Source organism: Piliocolobus tephrosceles, chromosome 5, assembly GCF_002776525.5.
Source record: "Piliocolobus tephrosceles isolate RC106 chromosome 5, ASM277652v3, whole genome shotgun sequence".
In the NCBI taxonomy this organism is placed as follows: Eukaryota; Metazoa; Chordata; class Mammalia; order Primates; family Cercopithecidae; genus Piliocolobus; species Piliocolobus tephrosceles.
Genome location: NC_045438.1, coordinates 90,975,423 through 91,000,364, shown reverse-complemented (window position 1 = coordinate 91,000,364; position 24,942 = coordinate 90,975,423).

Here is a 24,942-nt window from a genome sequence, read left to right as displayed (position 1 = left end):
TACTATTGATTTTTTTGTATGTTGATTTTGTAGCCTGCAACTTAAATAAATTTATTTAAAATTTCAAATTGTTTTTTTAATGGAGTCTTTAGGTTTTCCTAAATGTAAGATCACATTGCCTGCAAACAAGAATAATTTGACTTTTTTTTTTCCAATTTGGATTCCATTTATTTCTTTCTCATGTCTAATTGCTTCATCTAGGACTTTCCGTACTATGTTGAATAACAGGGGTTAAAGTGGGCATCCTTATTATGTTTCAGTTGTGAGAGGAAAGGCTTTTGGTTTTCCCCCATTTTGTATGATATTAGCTGTGGATCTGAGGTATATGGTTTTTACACTGATGAGGTATATTTATTCTGTACTTAGCTTTTGAAAGTTTTTAACCATAAAGAGATACTGAATTTTATTGAGTCCTTTTTTAGCATCAATTGAAATGATCTTATGGTTTTTGCCCTTACTTCTGTTGATGTTGTTTTATGTATCACATTTGCTGATCTGTATGTATTGAGCCATGGTTGCATTCCTGGGATGAGTACAACTTGTTCATAACGAATTACTGTTTTAATGTTTGTTAAATTCAGTTTGCTAGTATTTTGGTGAGGATTTTATGTCTATGTGGACTCAGCTGCCATTAATAAAAGAGTAGGTTACATGTTTCACATTTAAGCCAAAATTTTAAAACAAAGTGGGGGGTGGAATTTGTCATAATAATATTTGAATGTTTCATAGAATCAAGTAATAATATCTGAGTGTTCTTCAAACTATATCTTTCTGCATGTCCTTTTCATCTTCCTCTCTAATAATGGCTACCAGTGGCTTTGAACTTGGGTTTGAACATGGTGCTGCCTTATCAGCTTTTTTCCCCTTAAAAAAGTTATTTAATTTATCGGTACTTAATTTTGCTACTGTATAATATGGGTTTGGAAATAGCAGCACCTACTTCACTGAGTTGTTGCAAAGACTGAATTAGTTGCTATATATAAAACACATAGAACAGTTGCCTGGTATAGCAAGCATTCTAGAAGTGTTAGTAATTATGATTTGTATTCCAAGATTACCACCAAAGTTTTATGTGTAGCCATTAACTTTTAAATTAAGAAAAATAAAGATTTTCCTGAAGTAGTTCACTAAAGGATGAAGATTACCACAATAATTTTTACCATGTAATTTAATTAGCAAAATTAAAGCACCATTTTATTTTTTAAAAAACTAATGAAGGCTCTAGAATGTTGACAGACTCATTCTTCATTGTTAGGTCAACGTTTTGCCATACAAAACATCCTCATATAGCTGTCTGGATCACAGTAACCTTGCGACAACCTTGAATGGCTATGAAAAAATCGATGCTACAACATACACTAGAAGTTAACTAAATGCATGAGAAGAAAGGGAAGAAAGGGAAGCCAAGAACAGAAGTGTAAACTAGATGCCTCACCTGCCATCTATGTGCCACCTATGGCCACAAATTCTAAAATGGGGCATCAGGAAATATGGAAAAACAAAAACTGATATTTTGTTTGTTTTTATCCTTGTATTTTTCTCAGGGTTCCGTCTTACTGGTTTTGATCCGTTACTTATCCATTAAATGATTCTGAAGGAGAGGCAATAGGGCCTCTTAGGTTATCTTATGTCCAATCTTACGTACATTGTCAAGCCTTGTATTTTACCATATTTCTTGACCATTAGTTTAAATATGAATATTTTAAGTATAGAAAAAAAAATGAACAAGCAAAATAAAGAGGTTGAACAAACAAGTCAAAAAAAAAAAAAAAGGAATTTCAATAGTGGGTACTCTTAAGGAATGACAGAGTTAAGAGAAAAATTCAGGTTAAGAAAAGCAGACAAAAAGAGAACATCATAGTTGTTGAAGGATGCTTGCTACTTAATTCAAATATTTAATAGGGTTTGACACACTTAGGATTTGAAGGGAAAGTTATAAAGCTAGCCATATGTATTGGCACTTACAATGTCAAAGTACTCTTCTACCAGCTTCATACATACTAATTTATTTTATCCTCATAACTTTATGCATAATACTTCATTTCCACTACAATTGAGGAAGCTAAGCTCAGAAACAGCTAAGTTTTATAAAGTCACACAGCTGGTAAGAGACAGAGCCAGGACTTGAAAATCTAATAATATATAGGAAGCCCAAGACCTTCAAATCCACCTTTTATTATTTATTCTACTTTGAAAAATAACTAGATTGGAAGCTTAATATTATCAAGCAAAATTCAAGAGCTAAACTAAAAGCATGAGAATAAAGGGAGCCAAAAATTGCTCATACTTACAGCCAAGAATTAAGAAACGGAATGTGAGGAGATATTAATAAACAAAAACTTATATTTTGTTCTATTTTGTTTTTGTCCTTATATTCTTCCCAGGACACATTAAAATGAATGCTATTGAGATTTTTTAAGAAAGTCCTATATGAGAATGAGAGTATGACCTCTATGATTACATTTGCCAACATAAGAAAAGACATAAGTAGTAATTATTATTGTACTTTTTCACAAGGTCTTGGATTTTAAAATAGAATTCTCTTAAAAATAGTATAATTTTTTATTATTTTATTTAGAAAAATACTATGAAATGTTTTTGGCTTTTGATAATCATGGATTCAACTAAACAGAAAACTCAGAGACAACTGAATAAATGAAAAGATATTGCATGATTCATTTCAAGTTTCAATTTTAAATAAAAACAGTAAAGACGTAAGAAGAAAAACAGCATTATATGACCAATAGGCAGAATTTACCCCCCGGTATAGAAATACAGATTAAAATTCAGAAATCATTTATAATGATACAGAATATCAATATGTGAAAGTATTTTAAAAAATCTTATGATAGTCATAATATATTCCACAAGTTATTTGGTAAGATCCAATATTCATGACTAAAAACAACTGTTAAACATAAATGAAAACATATTGTAGCATGTTAAGAATTCATGTTTAAAACCAATAATCAGCATTCTTTCTGATAATGAAAATACTAAGAATGTGATGAAGCACGTAACATAGTTTTAAAATCAGGAAGAACAACAAAAATGCCCATGGTGTTGTGAAATAGAAACTAGTCATATGATTATTGATAACTGATATGGTTTGGATTTGTGTTCCCACCCCAATCTCATGTTGAATTATAGGAGGGGCCCTGATTTGATCATAGGGATGAGTTTCCCCCTTGCTCTTCTCATTATGAGTGAGTTCTCATGAAATCTGATGGTTTAAAAGGGTGCAGCACTTCCCTCTTAGCATTCTCATTATCCTGCTGCCATGTGAACAAAGTGCTAGCTTACCCTTCACCTTCCAACATGATTGTAAGTTTCCTGAGGACTCCCAGTTATGCCTCCTGTTAAATATGTGGAATTGTGAGTCAATAAAACCTCTTTTCTTCATAAATTACCCAGTTTCAGGTAACTCTTCATAGCAGTGTAAGAATGGACTAATACAGAAGAATGTGGCACTGCTATAAAGATACCTGAAGATGTGGAAGGGACTTTGGAACTGGGTTTTGGGTAGAGCTTGGAACAGTTTGTACGGCTCAGAAGAAGACAGGAAGATATGGGAAAAAGTTTGGAACTTCTTAGAGACTTGTTGAATGGTTTTGAACAAAATGCTGATAGTGATATGGACACTGAAGTCTAGAGTGAGGTGATCTCAGATAGAATGAGGAACTTAATGGGAAATGGAGTAAAGGTCACACTTCCTACGCTTTAGCAAAGAGACTGGTGGCATTTTGTCCCTGCCCTAGAGATCTGTGGAAACTTGAACTTAAGAAATATGATTTACAGTATCTGGTGGAAAAAAATTCTAAGCAACAAAGCACTCAAGGTGTGACCTGGCTGTTTCTAAAAGTATTCACTTATATGTGTGGACAAAGAGAGGATCTAAAACTGAAACCTACATTTAAAAGGGAAGCAGAGCATAGAAGTTTAGAAAATTTGCAGCCTTGTCATTTTGTGGAAAAGAAAAACTTGTTTTCTGGAAAGAAATTCAAGGCTGTTGCAGAAATTTGCATAAGTAAAGAGGAGATGAATATTAATAGTCATGACAATAGGGAAAATGTCTCCAGGCCATTTGAGAGACCAGCAGTCCCTACCATCACAGATCCAGAGGCCTAGGAGAAAAAAATAGTTGTAGGGGCCAAGCCCAGGACCCAGCAGCTCTGTGCAGCCTCAGGACATGGCACCCTGCATCCCAGCCATTCCATGTCTAGTCTTGGCTAAAAGGGGCCAAGGTACATCTTGGGCCCCAGGCCTTGGCAGCGTTGGGTGTTGGGTGTTGGTGCTGGGCCTGTACTTGGGCAGAAGGCAAAAATTAAGGTTTGAGAGCCTCCTCTTAAATTTCAGAGGATGTATGGAAATGCCTGGATGTCCAGGCAGAAGTTTTTTGCAGGGACAGAGCCCTCATGGAGAACCTCTACTAGGGCAATGTGGAGGAGAAATGTGGGGTTGGAGGTACCACACAGAGTCTCCACTGGAACACAGCCTAATGGAGCTGTCAGAAGAAGGCCACCATCCTCCAGACCCCAGAATAGTAGAGTCACTGAGAACTTGCACTGTGCCCCTGGAAATGACTCAGGCACTCAATGTCAGCCCATGAAAGCAGCCACGGAGGCTATATCCTGCAGAGTAACATGGACAGAGATGCCCAAGGCCTTGGGAGCCCACCTTTTGCATCAGTGTGCCCTGAATGTGACACCTGGAGTCAAAGGCGATTGTTTCATAGCTTTAAGATTTAGTTACTACCCTGGGGAGTTTCAGACTTGTCCAGGACCTGTAGCCCCTTTGGTTTAGTGAATTTCTCCTATTTGGAATGGGTCATTTACCCAATTTCTGTACCTTTCTTGTATTTTGGAAGCTACTAAATTGTTTCTTATTTTGCAGGCTCATAGGTGGAAGGGACTTACTTTGTCTCAGATGAGACTTTGGACTATGGAGTTCATTTTTTGAATTAATTCTGAAATGAGTCAAGACTGGGGGACTGTTGAGAAGAGATGCTTGTATTTTGTAATATGATGACATAAGCTTTGGGAGGGTCCAGGGGCAGAATGATATGGTTTGGTTCTGTGTCCCTGCCTAATTCTCATGTAGAATTTGAGGAGGGGCCTGTTGGAGGGTGATTGGATCATGGGTGTAATTTCCCCCTTTCTGTTTCCATGATAGTGACTGAGTTCTCATGAGATCTGATGGCTTAAGAGTGTGTAGCACTTCCCACTTCATGATCTCTCTCTCTGTCTCTCTCTCTCCTGCCACCAGGTGAAGAAGGTGTTAGCTTCTCCTTCACCTTCCACCATGAAGTTCTTTATAGCAGTGTGGGAACAAACTAATACAATGACTGCAGACATAAATACACTAGAACTTCACCATTGCACACTAAACCTCATTAAAATGTTTAGAGCTAATAAAATAATTTGGTAAATTATCTGGGTATAATATACAAATATCAATAGCTATCTTCTGTATCAACAACAATCACTATGACCTATTTTGCATTGGCAACCATAATCCTGAAACATCTAAAAAGTACCTATCCTTAGGGGCTGATAAGGAGAAAACTATAAAAGTCTACTGCAAGAGATAGAACACTTAATAATTGGAGGCATATGCCAAGTTCCTAGAGAGTAAGTTTGAATATTTTGAAGATATTATTTTACCAACTTAATTTTATGTTTAATATGAGTCTAATAAAAACTCCAATGGGATTGTTTTTGGTCTTGATGAAATGCCTCAAAAGTTCCTATGCAACAATAAGGAACAAGATTTCCTAAAATATTTTTAAAAGATGAATAACTAGGGGGAACTACTTATAGCTATTGAATGATACTGGAAATCTATATTGTCTTTTATGATTGCTCTGTTTTTGATATTTAGTGATAATTCACATATTTTATAGTTAAGTTTTGTTCATAAAAATAATAGTTTATACAATTTTGTCTAAATTACTTACATATGTTAAAATAAACTGACCAAAGAGTTAACACACAGAAAATTAGTATTTCAGGCATTACAGACTCTCTGATTTGAAGTATATGCCACTTAGGAATAGTATATAGAAATGTGTCATAGCTGTTTTTGCTGCTGCCCAAATTCATGTCACCTTTCATCTCTCCCCTGACTATTGAAATAATTTTTTACTTGGTCTACTCAGTTTCTGCAATACATCATTCACAGAGCTGAGAAAGTTACCTGTACAAAAGTAAATAACACACTTCTTCCAACCATTGGTGTTTCCCTGTTAGCTACTCAGCTTACATCTGTCAGTATGGCTCACTGCACAGCTCTAAGCTCATTCCCTCCACCATTCTGCTATGAACTTATGTCCCAGCTGCCCAGAACATCTTATCCACATTCTCTTATTTATATCATGGTCACTGTTCTTTGCACATAATTTTCCTTCTGACTAGAATGCTATTGTAATATTCTATTCAAACACATCCCAATACTGTGAGTCTTAATTTAGATATCAAATTTTTCATTATTTTTATTGCTATTTTTTGCTATTTCATGGAAAATCTGTGAAGGCAGTGTCTAAGTGGTCTCCCTCTCCATCTCCAACACATAGACCAGGGCCTGTCACATAGTAGAAGCTCAATAAATATCTGTTACATGAATGAACATCTACTACAGCTGTATCATATATTTTATACTTATTTGCTTAATTTTTTAACACTATATGAAAATAAGAACATGTTTGGAGGGTTTTTTGTTTTAAGTTTGTTTTCAATGCCTGAGCACATGGTCAACTATTGCTGAAAAGGAGCGCATAGTTTTTTAAAAAAGGTTAAATGACTAAATAAATAAATTTAAAAATATAATAATACAACAAAGAATACAGGCATTACAACTAGCACAAACTATAATGGTAATTATTTGTTAAAAGAGCCAGTGAATATGAATATATATGTATATATACACATATATATCAGTTATATATAGTGATATATATAGTGATATATACATATTGTTTTATAATTACTTGATATTTGTTGCGACTGCAGGTAAATATGCTTAGATATTTTCACAGTCGGCATTCTTTTTATATATTACCTTACAACAGAATGACAATTATGACTCTTCAGCAGTCATTTTCTACCGTACTGCAAGTGTTAAGCACTGATGCTGGCTTCATGGCTTCATTGCATTACCCATTTTAACCTAATAGAGACTTTCTGGAGAGCAGCCTTTCTTAAGGGTCCCTTTATTGTACAGAATCTTGAGCATCAGTGCCAATTTTGTAATTTTTTTTTTTTTTTTTGTCAAACACTTAGCATTACTTGTGTATCACTCCCCAGGGAATTGTTTTCTGAGTAAGCAAAAATGCAAATTAAAACTTGAGAAAAATGCTAAAAATAACATTTTTGAGCACTCTCAATAATATCACATATATATGTATATATGTGTGTGTGTGTATATATATATATATATATATATTAGACAGTCTAATTACAAATCCCATATATATCTTTCATAAAAAATTTATTAAGATATCTCTGTACAGAGAGATGAATATATTCATTTTCTATCTGTATAGTTATTTGAGAGCAATAAGTCTGACAGGTTTTTAAAGAACTCTGTCATCAAAATTTGCCTTTAATTCAGATTATTCAAATCAGCCTAAATTATCAATATTTATTTTATAGACATACGTTGTTTTATTGTGCTTTGCTTTATTGTATTTTGCAGATATTGTGTTTTTTACAAATTGAAGGTTTGTCACAATCCTGTGTCAGCAAGTCTTTCCTATAAGTGCTATTCTTCCATCAGCATGTGCTCATTTCATGTGTCTTTGTCATATTTTGGTAAGTCTTGTAATATTCTAAACTTTTTCACTATTACTGATCTGTTATAATGATATGTGATCAGTGATCTTTGAAGTTACTATCGTAATTGTTTTGGTGCACCACAAACCGTGCCCACATAACCAATAAATGTATGTGTTCTGAGTACCTACATTGACCAGCCTTTCCTCTATCTCTCTCCCACTACTCATGCCTCCTTATTCCCTCCAAAACAATAGTATTGAACTTAACTCAATAAATAATTCTACAATGGCCTCTAAGTGTTCAAGTTAAAGGAAGAGTCGCATATCACCTACTTAAAATAAAAAGCTAGAAATAATTAAGCTTAGTGAGGACTGCATGTTGAAACCTGAGAGGTTCTTGAAGGAAATTAAAGTGCTACTCCAGTGAAGCCATGAATGATTTAAAAAAAAAATGCCACAGCCTATTACCAATATGGAGAAAGTTTGATCAGTCTTGATAGAAGATCAAACCAGCTGCAACATGTCCTTAAGTTATAGCTTAGTCCACTGCAAGACTCTACCTCTCTTCAATTCTATGAAGTCAAAAAGAGTGAGGAAACTGAAGAAAAGTTTCAAGCTAGCAGTTAGTTTATGAGGTTGAAGAAAAGAAGCCAACTCCATAACATGAAAATGTAAGGTGAAGCAGCAAAGTTGCAGCAACATATGAAGAAGATCTAGTTAAGATAATTGAACATTGATGAAGGTGGGCACACTAAACAACAAATTTCCCAATGTAGATGAAACAGTGTTATATTAGAAAAAGGTGTTATCTAGGATTTTCATGGCTCGAGAGAAGTCAATGCCTGGCTTCAAAGGTTCAAAGGACAGGCTGACTTTCTTGTTATAGGCTAATGTATCTAATGACTTGAAGTTGAAGCCAATGCTCATTTATCATTCTGAAAATTCAAAGAGCCTTAAGAATTATGCTAAATCTACTCTTCCAGTGCCCTAGAAATGAAACAACAATGCTTAGATAAGAAAACATCTGTTTACAGGATGGTTTACTGAATATTTCCAGCTCACTGTTGAAACCTAATGCTAAAAAACAGATTACTTTCAAAATACTACTGGTCATTGACAATGTACTAGGTCACCCAAGAGCTCTGATGAAGATGTACACAGAGATTAATGTTTCCAAGCCTGCTAACACAAGGTCCATTCTGAAGCGTATGGATCAAGAAATAATTTTAACTTTCAAATCTTATTATTTAAGAATTACATTTTGCCAGGCTAGAGCTGCCATAGACAATTATTCCTCTGCTGTAGCTAGACAAAGGATATTGGAAATCTTCTGGAAAAGACTGGCTATTCTAGATGCCATTAAGAACATGTGTGATTCATGGGAGGAGATCAAGATATCATTACAGGAGTTTGGAAGAACTGGATTCCAACCTTCATGAATGACTTTGAGGGGTCCAAGACTTCAGTGGAGGAAAATAACTGCAGATGTGGTAGGAAGAGTAAGAGAAGTAGAATTATAAGCAGAGCTTTGAAGATGTGACTGAATTGGTGCAATTTCATGATAAAGCTTGAATGATGAGGTGTTGCCTCATACAGATAAGCCAAGAAAGTGGTTTGTTGAAATAGAATCTATTCCTGGTAAAGATGCTATGAATGTTGTTGAAATGACAACAAAATATTTAGAATATCACATAAAGTTAGTTGACAAAGCAATGGCAGTGTTTGAGAGGACTGATTCCAACTTTGAAAAAAGTTCTACTGTGGATAAAATGCTGCCAAACATCCTTACATGCTACAGAGAAATCTTTTGTGAAAGAGTCAATCAAGGCAGAAAAGTTCATTGTTATTTTAAGAAATCGTCATTACCCCTCAATCTTCAGCAATCACCATTCTGATCAGTTAGTTGGCAGCCATCAACATCAAAGCAAGACCCTCCATAAGCAACAAGATTATGACTCTGAAGTGTCAGACATTCGTTAGCATATTTAGCAATAGATAATTTTTGACTCAAGGTATGCACACAGTTTTTTTAAGATATAATACTATTGCACACTTAATAAACTATAAACATAACTTATATATGTACCAAGAAACCAACCAATTTGGGTGATTTGCTTTATAGTGATACTTGCTTTATTGCAGTTGTCTGGAACCAAACCCATGATATCTCCAAGGTTTATCTGTATTTATAGGATTCAGGTAGTTAATCACTCTTTGTTACAAATTGATTTTTCACGTGGCAAACTGTTCTGTTAATAAGCAGAGTTATACATTTAGATTTTTTTTTTTCCCTTTGAGTCTCACTCTGTGGCCCAGGCTGGAGCACAGTGGCACCATCTCATCTCACTGCAAGCTCTGCCTCCGGGGTTCACACCATTCTCATGCCTCAGCCTCCCAAGTAGTTGGGACTACAGGTGCCCGCCACCACGCCCGGCTAATTTTTTGTACTTTTAGTAAAGATGGGGTTCCATCATGTTAGCCAAGATGGTCTTGATCTCCTGACCTCAGGATCCACCTGCCTTGACCTCCCAAAGTGCTGGGATTACAGGCGTGAGCCACCATGTCCAGCCTAGAATTTTTTTTTACTTAAAAAAATGTTTTAAAGAGAGACACGACGATAACATGAGTTTGAATTTGGGATTAAGTTTGTTCATATTAAAGTAAATAGAATGCAAATAAACAGAAAATGTCACACAACATTCAAGTAAAAATAGAATGAGAGTATACATTTGGGTATTTACATTTCTTTATCTCAGATTAATATGGAATCTCATTTGACGGTTCTCTGATTATAATCAGTAAAACGTCCCCAAATCATTACTGTAAATTTATACTACTTTCTCACCTAAAGCCTAAGAAGGTGGTGCTTAGTAAAAAGAAGAGAGACAGAGAAAAAAAAGACTTTCTAAAAGTAGCTCATATTTAAGAAAATATATAATGGAATGTAGCATGGTATCCAGCAAAACTCTTTGAGGACACAAAGACTTTATTTATTTATATTTATGTTTTCTTATTTTTATTGAGTTTCATTAATTTAAAAAATATTTACTTGGTTTAAAATGTGACTTAAACAATTAGAGGACCAAACTTATCTAGATTCATTACAATAACACAAACTCATTTTGTCATTTTTTCTAGTCATATGATTAGATTTAGCATGAACACACACACTTAAACAGACACCAGTAGCAACAGAAAATGCTTATACTGAGAAGAATTTCACTCAAGACCCCTGGTTTCTTTTTAAAAATTACAAAATGTTACATAAATTATTAAGTGTTTCAAATGTCACTAATGACACATACTGGTTCAATTATTAATCTCTTAAAGAAAATGAAAAGTACTAAGCTTCTTATCTTCTGAAATTATGAAATGCCATCTCCACTTCTCCCTGGTGTCTATGCCCTGGCCTTTAATTTTAATGCCTGGAGAGATTGCTATACCTCAAGTAATGTATCACTTTAGCATAGAGGAAAAACAAAAGCTACCAGTAGCTATCCAAACTGGAAGCCCTGAAGACAAATTTAAAAAAATGCAACTGTTAATTATCAAAGAACAACTTCTACTGTTATGCCAAAATATGGTAAATGTTTCCTTTATGTATCTGTTTTTATTTATTATTTATTTACTTATTTGTCCATGGTAGCCAAATTCCCTATTTGGCTTGCCTGCTTGGAAAGAGTTAAAATCTGAAATACTTGTATCTGCCTTAATTCTGTTTCCATGCTCATGGATAGGAAGAATCAATATCGTGAAAATGGCCATAATACCCAAGGTAATTTACAGATTCAATGCCATCCACATCAATCTACCAATGACTTTCTTCACAGAATTGGGAAAAACTACTTTAAAGTTCATACGGAACCGAAAAAGAGCCCACATAGCCAAGACAATCCTAAGCCAAAAGAACAAAGCTGGAGGCATCACACGACCTGACTTCAAACAATACTACAAGTCTAAAGTAACCAAAACAGCATGGTACTGGTACCAAAACAGAGATATAGACCAATGGAACAGAACAGAGCCCTCAGAAATAATATCACACATCTACAACCATTTGATCTTTGACAAACTTGACAAAAACAAGAAATGGGGAAAGGATTTCCTATTAAATAAATGGTGCTGGGAAAACTGGCTAGTCATATGTAGAAAGCTGAAAGCCCTTCCTTACCCCTTATATAAAAATTAATTCAAGATGGATTAAACACTTAAATGTTAGACCAAAAACCATAAAAACCCTAGAAGAAAATCTAGGTAATACCATTCAGGACATAGGCATGGGCAAGGACTTCTTGACTAAAATACCAAAAGCAATTGCAACAAAAACCAAAATTGACAAATGGGATCTAACTAAACTAAAGAGCTTCTGCACAGCAAAAGAAATGGCCATCAGAGTGAACAGGCAACCTACAGTATGGGAGAAAATTTTTACTATCTACCCATCTGACAAAGGGCTAATATCCAGAATCTACAAAGAACTTAAACAAATTTACAAGAAAAAATCAAACAACCCCATCAAAAAGTGGGGAAAGGATATGAACAGATACTTCTCAAAAGAAGACACTTATGCAGCCAACAGACAAATGAAAAAATGTTCATCATCACTCACCATCAGAGAAATGCAAATCAAAACTACAATGAGATACCATCTTACATCAGTTATAATGGCGACCATTAAAAAGTCAGGAAACAACAGGTGCTGGAGAAGACGTGGAGAAATAGGAACACTTTTATGTCAACCATTGTCGAAGACAGTGTGGTGATTCCTCAAGGATCTAGAACTAGAAATACTATTTGACCCAGCCATCCCATTACTGGGTATATACCCAAAGGATTATAAATCATGCTGCTATAAAGACACATGAACACGTATGTTTATTGTGGCACTATTCACAATAGCAAAGACTTGGAACCAACCCAAATGTCCATCAATGACAGGCTGGATTAAGAAAATGTAGCACATACACACCATGGAATACTATGCAGCCATAAAAAAGGATGAGTTCACATCCTCTGTAGGGACATGGATGAAGCTGGAAACCATCATTCTGAGCAAACTATCACAAGGAGAGAAAACCAAACACTGCATGTTCTCACTCATAGGTGGGAACTGAACAATGAGAACACTTGGACACAGGATGGTGAACATCACACACTAGGGCTTGTCATGGGGTTGGGGCCCGGGGGAGGGATAGCATTAGGAGATATACCTAATGTAAATGACAAGTTAACGGGTGCAGCACACCAACATGGCACATGTATATATATGTAACAAACCTGCATGTTGTGCACATGTACCCTATAACTTAAAGTATTAAAAAAAAAATACTTGCTTAGCTTCACAATTAAAATTAAAACTGGTAAACACAAATATAATGCAATACTTGTTGCATTGATGAATTGCATTGATTTCAAATCTTGCCAAAGGGGCCAGAAACAAGAGAGCAAGTGAAAGCATCCAGATCAAGCTGACAGGATAGATGAACCTGCTTCTGGGACTGGGTTGCATACTCAGGACTTGTTTATGCTGAGACCAGGTGTTTTGCCTCAGTTCTGTTATAGAAGAGCTAAGACAGCTTAGGATTGCTTCAGCGGGAGCCTACATACTCCAATGCCATGACCACAAACCCCTATACCACTTTTGAACAGTGGCAAATCAGCAGATTTCAGACTAGGCTAAGGACTAAGTTATCACACCGGCTCATTCAAGATTTACAAGATTTACATCGGAACTCAAACTTTGTAAAAATCAGATTTAACCTTTTCCAAAAGAGCCTTTAGCATATAATAATAGCTGCCTCTAAAGACTGAAAAATAAACTGCCTGGACTTAACTTCTGAAGTAGCTGATGAGCATCAATGTTGCTACCAGTGAAAGCCCAGCAACTTGATTTTGGCAAATAATTTTGTTAAGAAAATAAGCATTGCCAAAAAGGGATTTTGGCTGCTGATTGAATTTTTTCCCTTTGCACTTGATACACTTTGAAAATAGACATAGAAAGCCCTTGGTTGAACCCAATAAAATCTGTATATATCAGCTTATTGGTCTCATGTGTGACTTTTGGGTATATTTTTGAGGATAGCATCCACCTTAAGACATTTTTAAATTAGGGCTCTTTCATGAATGTGGAAAAAATGGAATTTATAACAAGGTCACTAATAGAATGTACTTGCATGACTCATTTATCCTTTTATAGGATATGCATGGCCAGACACAAGGGTGTTATCTACAGCGTTTCTAAAATTACCTCTCTGGAACTTTCTTCCAGCCCTAAGAAACTTCAAAGTAAGAGTAAGAGAGACATATTTCTCTTGGATAGATTTAAAAACAGATAAATGATTTTTAAACGAAAGAAAGAGAATCTCTTGGGTGCTGTGTGCGTGAATCCGCACTTTAACAAGCACGTGAACTGGCAATAACAGAAAAATTGTGGAAAAATCAAATTCAAATGAAAACTTTAAAATTTTAAGGATACAAAACAATTTTTATGTATTAAAGAATATAAGACAATGCTTCTTAAATATTGTACATTTTTATGATAACTATAACCAGAAAACAAGACAAAAATACAATAAAAACTTTGCTTTGATTTTAAGGAAGAAGTAATTTGAGTTAGCAATGGCTCTACAATGGAGCAATTTTTCCCCCTCCCAGATACTGAGTGATAAGAAAAACCTTGGGCCAAACAGGTAAGCTTTCTGCAGACTACTTGAACATTTTTAAATGTCTTATTTATTTATTTATTTATTTATTTATTTATTTAGAGACAGAGTCTCACTCTGTTACCCACACTAGAGTGCAGTGGCATGACCTCAGCTCACTGCAACCTCCACCTCCCAGGTTCAAGCGATTCTCCTGCCTCAGCCTCCAAAGTAGCTGGAACTACAGGTGCCCGCCACCACTCCTGGCTAATATTTTGTATTTTTAGTAGACACGGGGTTTCACCATGTTAGCCAGGATGGTCTTGATCTCCTGACCTCGTGATCTGCCTGCCTCGGGCTCCCAAAGTGCTGGGATTACAGACCTGAGCCACCATAATTTCACAAATATATATATATGATAGCCAGCCAGCCAGCCTATGGCATTGGTGTGTTAATACTTCAGGTGTAATAGTATTCTTTCTCTGCTTGTCTTTATAATTTATAAGTTTTAATTATTACAATATCAGAGCTAAAAAAAAAGAAATAAGTAACTCATGGGGATAGAGAGTAGAATAACAGTTACTAGAGGCTAGACAGGGTAGTTGGAGTTTGGGATTAAAAGGGAATGGTTAATGGGTAAAAGTATACAGTCAGATAGAAGCAGTAAGATCTAGAGTTTCGTACCACAATAGGGTGAGTGTAGTTAGGAATAATTTATTGCATATTTAAAAATAACTAAAAAGTGGAATTAGAATGTTCCCTTTGCATTTTGAAATTTCATTTGCAGTTGGGCATTCAGTCATCACCAACACTGATCCTACCTATTATCATTCAAATGGAGAGAATTAATTCATTGAACAAATTATGGAAGAACCCATGCAAGCTGCTTATTTTCTTCATCAAATTAGGGGTTATTTTTATATCTTTCCAAGTATGAAATTTCTGCAGGTTTCTGGTTATTTGAAGCATAGAAAAAATTGTAAAGTGAAGTTGACTGTCAAGCTCAAGGGTGGCTTTACTTCAAAACAACTTGGGCATGAGCCTCGGGCTCTGAGATGTCTGAGAAACCTCTGATAAGGAACACTGGTCCTCCCAGTTCCTCATACTCCTTGAGCAGTTCCCATAGTCCTGAGCAACCTTGACAGGCTGAGGTCACAGGGAAAGAAGGAGCTGTATTTAGCCTCACCTCCACAGCCTGGAAGAAAAAACAAGACCCTGGAGCATGTTTATTTCCAAAAAGAAATGAACACAGAAAAATCAGAATGATAGTAGATAATCCTACAAAATGGAGGAGGCAAAAGGCAGGGTTGTGCACCATCTGAAGGTTCTCCTTCTGTGTGAGCTCAAAGTCAATCTCCAAACGTTTATAATATCAACTCGGCCATCTGCAGTTCTAGGATCTAAAGCCTACAGCACATCCTTTTATCCACAACAGAGAATTTTGGTACACCTGTCCCAGGAAGTCAGCTCAAACATATTCTGCTATTCAGTCTTTGCCTGGTTGAAATATTTGATATTTGAAAGAGCTGGTATAAAGGATAGGTTAAATATCCATTTCTCCAGCTTTATCTCTGTTTTAAGCTATATCATAAGAAAGTGATGTTGCTGCATTATATTATCTTAGCTCCTTGCAGAAATGCCTTCTAAAGGTTAAGATTTAATATTATGTCCTCAGCTTTTATAAAGGTGCAATCAAAACCTTGGACATTTAACTGGCTACTCATTGTCCCGTTTGTAAGAATCCCCATAATAAATTCCTTCTAACATTCATCAGGGAAAGTTTTTTCTTCAGATGGATTTTAATGCTACTTTTTATTGGTCAGAGAGAAACTGAATAAATCATTTTCTTTTTTTTTTTAAATTGCCTGCCAAATCCACAGTGAAGCTACAATAACTAAACCATCTTAATTTCCCATTGTAATTAGCTAGCTCACACTCCCTCTCCATATCCAATCAGTGTTACATATACTTGAGATCTATAGATTACTTATTTCAAAATCACCTAGAAGGTCTTTGAAAAATACAGGTCCCTGAGCCACAACTCAGAGATTCTGATACAGCCTCTTGAAAGGGGCAGAGGAACATACACTTTATTCAAGCAAACTTCATACTTAATATGCACTCTTGAATTTCAAACTGGTCTAAGTGGTTCCAAATGGTCTCTTAGTGGTGTTAAGGGATTGACATTTTATTTGCTTTAATTGAATAATATGACTGATATAAAATATTCACACACATATGCATGCTGTTCTTTGGTCAAAAAAGTAAGATGATAAAGTAACACATGATCAGAGAGAAAGAATAAACAAGAAGATCTTATACTGTTGACATGGTTAAAACTCACACACAGGTGTGTTGCTCACCATTAAGATCATATTAAGAAAAAAAAGTACAGGAAGAAACCAATAAATTCTGCATGGAAACCTAGCAAGTATTTTTGCAGAAAGGGATAAAACTTCAGAGTTCTAGTTTCCAGGTACTTAAGCACAGGATCTCACATTATTTGTAGGGTTTTTTTCTTTAAAGCTTTTTAATGCAAAAAGTTTTGTTTGGGTTGTAAACTAATCGCAGGAGTTTGATTACTAGATTCTTTTTAAATTGCCTCTGCAAATGGGTTTTACAAACATTAAAACCAGGGTATAGCCACTTTACAGTGAATGTCATTGGCAGAAATCTTAGACATTTATAAAACAGCATTTTTTTCTAGCACAATTGTTGATTCTGTCCAGTGTAGACACAGGCTAAAAGTATAGAAGGTTACCATATAATTCAGTGTACCCAAGCAAATTAAAAAATAGGTTATACAAAGCATTGCTTTCAATAAATCATGGGTACTTTATAGCATACTCAAAATCACACAATAGGTAATATTGACTAAATTTATTTTTAAAACTGTGTGAATACAATCTGATATATTCTTTATCAAATGAATCTTTCCTTTCTGTAGAGTGCAAATAGTGAAGTATCTTACTCTTTTCCATAAAAAATCATATAAAAACAAATGTCACTCACTTGTGGTCACAACCTGTCAAGTTAGTTTGCAAATTCATACAAAATAAAAAGGTGATAGTTAATAGTTTTAAAGTCTCTATTTAGGCTTTTGAAAAATATGGCAGGATGAGCACAAATATCCGACCTCCTTTGGTTATAACTAACAGAAATAACCAAAGTAGCAGAAACATAGTAATAACTATTTTTTTAAAAAAATTCCAATGGCACTGAAAACTAGGTAAGCTGTCACCCATAGGGCACAAAGCTCAAGTAATGTCTGCTTTGTATAGTATAAGTGGAATCAGGAAGAAAGGAGGTATTTAGAGGCAACTCGAAACTCCTTTTCCTAAGAAAGCAATACAGCTTCACAGAAAAACAGTAGATATATTAGGAGAAGCTCATTTTTATTTCCTATTTTTAAGAAGCACACGTTAGAGAGCCATGAAATAGGGAAGAATTCCTCACACTGCTATAAATCAAAATCAGCTGAGGAAGAAACAGCCTGACCACGTCCAGCTATGCCTAAAGGAAAGCCAGCTACTTGCTGATTTAGTCAATGAATTTTTTAGTTGGATGAAGCCATTATCTAAAACAGAAAGAGCTAAAACCTATATTCAGAGAATATTTATAAAATAACAATAATAAAAAATACTTCACATAAAAATGTTGAGATGCAGCCAAAACTACTCTCCAAAAAGACATGGTTACTTTTACTATTTTAGTGGTTGAATAAGAAGAAATAAAAATGAATTAACTAAATATCCAACTCAATAAATTACAACTAGAACAAGAAAATAAACCAGGATAGGCAGGAGAAATAAATAAAGGCTAATATTTGAGTTGTTACTTTTCTACTTTTTTGCATGAAGAATTTCACTTAATCCTCCTTACTACCCAATGAAACAGATACTATTAATAATATTATTTTATTTTATAGATGAGGAAACTGAGATGCACAGAGTTCAGTTTAAAAATGCAAAAGTGGAACAACTGATAAAACAATACTTAGTTATTAGCAAAAATTAAAAACAAAAAGATTTTATACATGTTATTAGGAATGCACATGATGATATGACTACAGATATAAAGATATTCACAAAGTTTAAAAGTATATTATATTTGGCTCTCTTATGGAACATTGGAAGTATCAAAAGAATTGATGAACTCTCAAGTAAAATGTAAATCACTAACTTTGGCTCAAGAAAAGATAAAACCCTCTGAACATCAAAGAACTAAAAATATTCTCAATACTTTCCCCAAAATAATGGCACAGGCCTGTATAGTTTTAAGAATGGCTGGGTAAAAAATCATTTCTTACACATTCAAAATTTCTTTTTATTCTTTTGTCTACAGAAATCTTTATTTTTAAAATTGGTAATAAATATATGTATTTATTAGTTTATTTAAATTTTCTTTTTTAAAAAAACTTTATTTTAGGTTCAGAGGTACATGTGAAGGTTTGTTACACAGGTAGATTCACGATACGGGGATTCGATGTACAGATTATTTCATCACCCAGGCGTTAAGCCCAGTACCCGATAGTTATCTTCTCTGATACTCTCCCTCATCCCACCCTCCACCCTCAAGTAGATCCAAGTATCTGTTTCCTCCTTCCAAATTTCACTTAGTCTCCCTATAAATCATCTCACTTCTCACTGCTACCCTGTATTGCTTCCAAATTTCTTTCAAATTTTAGAGAACAAATTGTTCCCAGGCTATAATTGTTCCATTTCCAAGTCATGATATAAAACTGAATATATATGTTAACTTGTTCTTCATTCAGAGACTAAATTAAATGGTAATAAAGGAATGCAGAAAGTGTATACTGAAAACTACACATCAAATTAGAGGGAAGCTAAAAGCAGACAGCACTACATTTCTAGAACCCATTTCTAAAAGGCAAAAGGTAAATTGTGTGTTGGCAGTGATGCAATGTTGGTCAACTGGTAGCTGGTGCAAGAGATAAAGTCAGGCCAGGCCACCTGGAAGAGCTCAACGCGTACAACCTCATATATGATAAGAGCAGATGAAGTGGGGCTATTTATAACATGACTAATTGAAATTCAAAATACGTACAGGTTGATTCCTCTACCCACTCATCTTTCTTCCATTTTCATCACCTCTACACAATAGAAAAGCCGGGAGCCAGGAATTAAACTAAAAGGAAAGTTTCTGAAGGAAAGAATGAGAATAGACAGAGGGAAAGAGGGAGAGAAGGAGAGAAGGAGAAAGGGTGGGAGAAATGGAGGGAGGGACGATAGGAGAAGGGGAGGGAGGGGAGGAGGGGGGAGAGAGAGAGAGAGAGAGAGACAGAGACTGAGACAGAGAACAGAGAACTGCTTAGGGAGTAATCGGGCAGGTAGGATAGATCTTCATGCTCTAAAGCCTTCTTTGTTCTAGCACTTGGGAAACATCCAGTTTAATGAAGCAAGTGCTGCCTGCCCACGCTGAAGCAGTTGCTGTCAGCTGACAACCCACCCAGATACACTAGCCTCCCAGTCAGCCTCTCTGTTGTTTTATTCCTAAAATTTTAATGAGTAATCCACAATGACCAGATATTTGAAGAAAGTCAGCAACATGGAAAGGAAAGACTGAGAGACAAAAACTAAAAAAGTATAGTGGGGGAAAGGGCAGTAGTTTGGAGGAAACTAGAAAAAAAAATATTCTCAAAATCAGTTTCTCTCAGATTACCTATACAGGATGGGAGAAATGCTAACAATTGATAAAACTGGAATGAAGATGGTAGATTCAATAAATGCTTCGTATCAATGATAAATTTACTGAAGCTGATAGCTGTACTGCAAGAATATGTAATTCTTAAGACACATATGCTGAAATATTTAGGGGCAAAGAGCTATACTACAGCTGTGTGTGTGTCTGTATGTGTGTGTGTGTCTGTATACACACACACAGCTTTCTGAATCTGTTGGTTCGGCATCCATGAATTTAACCAACAATTGATCAAAAATATAAAAAAGGATGCTTACATTAGTACTGAACATGCACCTATTTTTCTTGTTATTATTTCCTCCAAAATACAGTACAACAACTATTTTCATTCAATTTACATTGTATTAGTTGTTATGTTTCCTATAGATGATTTAAAGTATACCAGAGGATATGTACAGGTGATATGCAGATGCCACACCATTTTATATAAGGATCTTGGGCTTCATTGATTTGGTTATCTGCAGGAGATTCTGGAACCAATTCCCCATGGATATCGGGGAACAGCTGTACACACAAATACACACACACAGAGAGAGAGAAAGAGAGAGAGAACAACAAATCAACATAGTAATGGTAACAACAGATAATTCTGGATAGAGAGTATAAAAATGTTCTTTGTACTTTTCTTGCCCTTGCAATTTTCTGTAACTTTGGAATTATTTGGTTCTACACAGAATGTTTGAAATTTCAAAAAATGTACCTCCCATGCAAATTTCTCAGGAAGGTATTGGAGTATGTGCTCCCTAAAATTAAGGAAGTAAACTAAGGAAAATGAAGATATGAATACAAAAGACTGGATCTGTATTATATGAGAGTGTCAAAGAAAATGATCAGATCTAGAGAAAGAAGATTACAGATTAAAGGAAGATAAAATCTCAGAAAAAAATCCCTTTAAGAAATTAAAACTCATGGAGTGCTTTACACATCTGAATCTATTGAGAGAAAATTTAGAAAACATATGGATAACTTGGAGTCTAACTAGTAAGTATGTATATTTGGAAAACCAAGTAAACAAAAGAAGTCCACACGATTAATAACCACAGAGAAACAGTGTTTTGTAAAGGATATGTAATGTTAATTTCTGCATGGCTTTGTAGTGAAAAGTGTTTATATAGAAAAATAAAGTAAATGAATATTAATCTTACAATATTGGAAAGATAAAGGGCTCATGTTCTATGATGTATGAGCAGGATGAAAATAAGCTCACTCTCTCTTATCATTTTTTGGAAAGTAAAATTGGAAAAACATCATGAAGCAGCAAGCTGAAGATGTTATTCAGAGATTCTTTACATAAATAACAAAAGAATTAGACGAGAGAGTTAAAAGCAGTAGCCTACAAAATGTGAAATTAAAAGGGAGGTAAGCAGTGAACTACTAGTTCACATAAAGAACATCATAAAACTACTTGACTTTAAACTTTGTGCATATATAACTTGAACAAAAATAAAATTAATGGAAAGCCAGCTGGAGACTGGTAGGTAGGGAAAATGGGGAAAGGAAATGAGAATGATATAAGTGCTAATGTCTGTTGTATAAGAGTGGCAACTTATAGATCCTATACACAGCTGATGGAAAAATAAACAGAGATGTGAGTTCATGGTATAAAATACATAGTTTCTCTAGAATAAAACATGGGCTATGGCTACATTGAGAATATGGGGTGCTGGTAGGTAGAAGGCAGTGAATGTGGCGAAGTCCTCAGCAAGTCAGTAGATAATATCTAAGTTAATAAATGAAGAAACAATATTAAGAAAAATGAGGGAAACTTCCAGAAAGTATAGAACAGACATAGATAAAAAAGGGAATACCTCTGGAGAACAAGACTCAAGAGTGAAGAAGGGTGGATAAGGACATGGTTAGATTTTATTAAAAGCTCTTTCTTAAAATTTAATTGTGTATCTGTGCACTTGTATACTTTAAGTGAAATTTTTAAAAACCTATTTTAAAAACATTAAACAAGACAGAAAGCCTTGTAATACATTTTGAAGCTAGAATAACCCTGATATCAATAAAAAATAATAATATTTAAAATACACACAAATATGCTTATGAATATAAATAAGAAAATTCTAAATAAAATAAATTACTGGTAAAATTTGACTCAAAATGGTATTTTTAAAGTTAACATAGTGTGACTGTTTTAGTTCATTTTCTGTTGTTATAACAAGATACCATAGACTGGGTAACATACAAATTTATTTCTTACAGTGCTAGAGACTGGGAAGTCCTAGCACCTGATACTGGCACTTGGTAAGGGCCTCGTTGCTGTATCATAACATGGCAGCCAAGGGCCTCATGTGGCAAGAGGACAAAACCCTGATTGTCAGCTCAGATTTCTCTTCCTCTCCTTATAAAGCCACCAGTCCCACAATGGAGGTCCCACCATGATTACTTTATGTAATCTTAACTACCTTCCAAAGGCCCTACCTCCAATCAACAAATAAATTTGGCAATTAAGTTTATAACACAAGACATTTGGAGAACACATTCTAACCATAGCAGTTACCATGTATAATTTTTTTCTATAAAATCATTGCTTATTTAACATTTGAGAACATATTAATACAATTTATCCTATAAAGACATCAAAAGAATAAGCCAGCAAATCATTGTGCAAGATTACAAAATAGCATTTGCTAATATTGAATAGCATTGTTATTAAGCAAAAAGATGTTTTAGGGTAACAGAACAACTGTAGCACCCTCTAGATCAGGTTAATCATGGGCATCTACATTTGCTTATTCAGCAAATATAAATATACGTATAATACCATGCTGTGGTGCTAGAGATATAGCAATGAACAAGAAAATGTCCTCGAACTTTTTGAACTTGCCTTCTAGTGAGAAAGTTGTCAAATAAACAAAAAGTAACATAATATCTAGTTTACTAAGTTATAAATAAATTAGAATGTAGGGTAGAAAACAATGAGATTCCTATTTTAGAGGAAATGCTGAGGGTGTGATTTGCAGAAGCAGTGACATCTGAGGAGAGAATATACCATGGGATTATCCAGGAACAAGCAACTCAGACAAAGGAACAGCATGAGCTCTTGGGGAATGAGTAAGAAGAGTGGTAGTGAATATAGTGTGTGAGAGAGAGAGATGCCAGATGATGTGTAGTCTTGCAGGCCACAGTCAGGACTTGCTGAACCAATTGTTCCACCTGCCAAATAGCAGCATCTCGGTCCAACTCTTCTCTTAGGTCTCTCAAAACACAATGAGAGTTTATCTTTTAAAAAGTAAATAAATAATATTTTGTCTATGCTTCTGTCTTATTCTATTCCATATATGTCCTTAACATGTGTCCCTCTAACTGTGCCTGTCACCTTTTCACTGCTTCAAAGACATCTCTGATGTTTCTCTGTAGAGGACTATGTGCTCGCAAAGGAGATGTTCCCGATAAGTCCTGCTCTTGCAAACGAAGCAGGATGTTCCTTCCCTGCAAACGGAGGACAAAGGAGCTAGCTGCAAACTGCAGACCCTGGGGGCTTGTTTATGTGTAAACATCTTGAAAATCCAGAAAGTCAGGGAAAGGTCAGAAAAACAACAATGTGTCTTGTGACTTGGCAACATTCCACAAACGACTGTATAAAGTAAAGCAGAGCGTGCCATTTGGGGCGGACGCCATGTTTGTCTTGTCTTGTGTTGTCTTGTGTGTTCATTCCTTTGTTTAGGAAACACGCAGACCCCAACATTTCTCCCACTCCCACCTCTGTTCCTATTGCCAGACTGTTCAGTCTGAACACAGCTGTGCTAATCCATATCGCCTACAGTCCTAATAGTCGCACAGCTCACATCTTCATGGGCATGGCATTGCTGTTACCAGTTGTGGTCCTTTTCTCAAGAGGCTGCATAAAGGTTGTTGCCTTCCCTCATTAACTTCCTTAATTTATACTATTTGCATATAATACTTTCATTACATTGAAAGCCTAAGAAAATCAACCAAAAACTATTAGAATTCTCTAGAAAGTAGCCACAAAGATGATCTTAAAATTTCATATTCAAAAATCAATGTTTTCTTATGATAATAATTCACCATTCAAAAAATCCCATTGCCATAAACACTATAAATGATTTACAAATGAATTCAACAATAAATACACATTTTACTAAGACCAAATAGAAGATTAGGAGAGAAGACATGCATTTGTCTGCATAGAGAAAGCAAAAGTTCAAAAGTTGTTTTGAATTTAAGTGAATTTCAATTTTCTTTGAAGGAAAATAAAGTTTTTCTTCAGTAAAAATGTTTTCTGTGTTGTTCCTATGGACAATATAGGAAAATACTCACAAAGAAGCTTGCAGAGACCAGAGGCTCTCACATCTATATATAGATGTGTGTGTGTTGGGGGGTGTAGACATACACACAAATACATTCATATATGTGTATATAAGTATGCATTTATTATGTTGAGTAATTATTTAGTATTTTAAACTGTGAAACTTGCAAAAGAATACATCAAAAGATCAGTGCTGTGGAATACAAAACCCAAGAGGAAAACTGATAATATTAAACTTGTTAGGAGTTATTTCTAACTGGAAATAATTTGTTAACCAGAGTGTTGATCAATTGGATTTTCTGGGAAGTAGAATTGTGATAGATTCAGGAGCACAAAATTTATTGAGGAGTAACACTTTGGAAGGCAAAAGTAGGAAGTAGGATTTGGCAGAAGAAGTTGTCAGACCATGATAGAGACATGACTGGTTTCTGCCAGCCCAAAGGGGAGCAATGGAGCACAGACTGCTCGTTAGAAGAGTCTCTATTGAGCGGAAAAAGCCAAGCACTTAAACAACTGTCCTGCTCCACATTGGC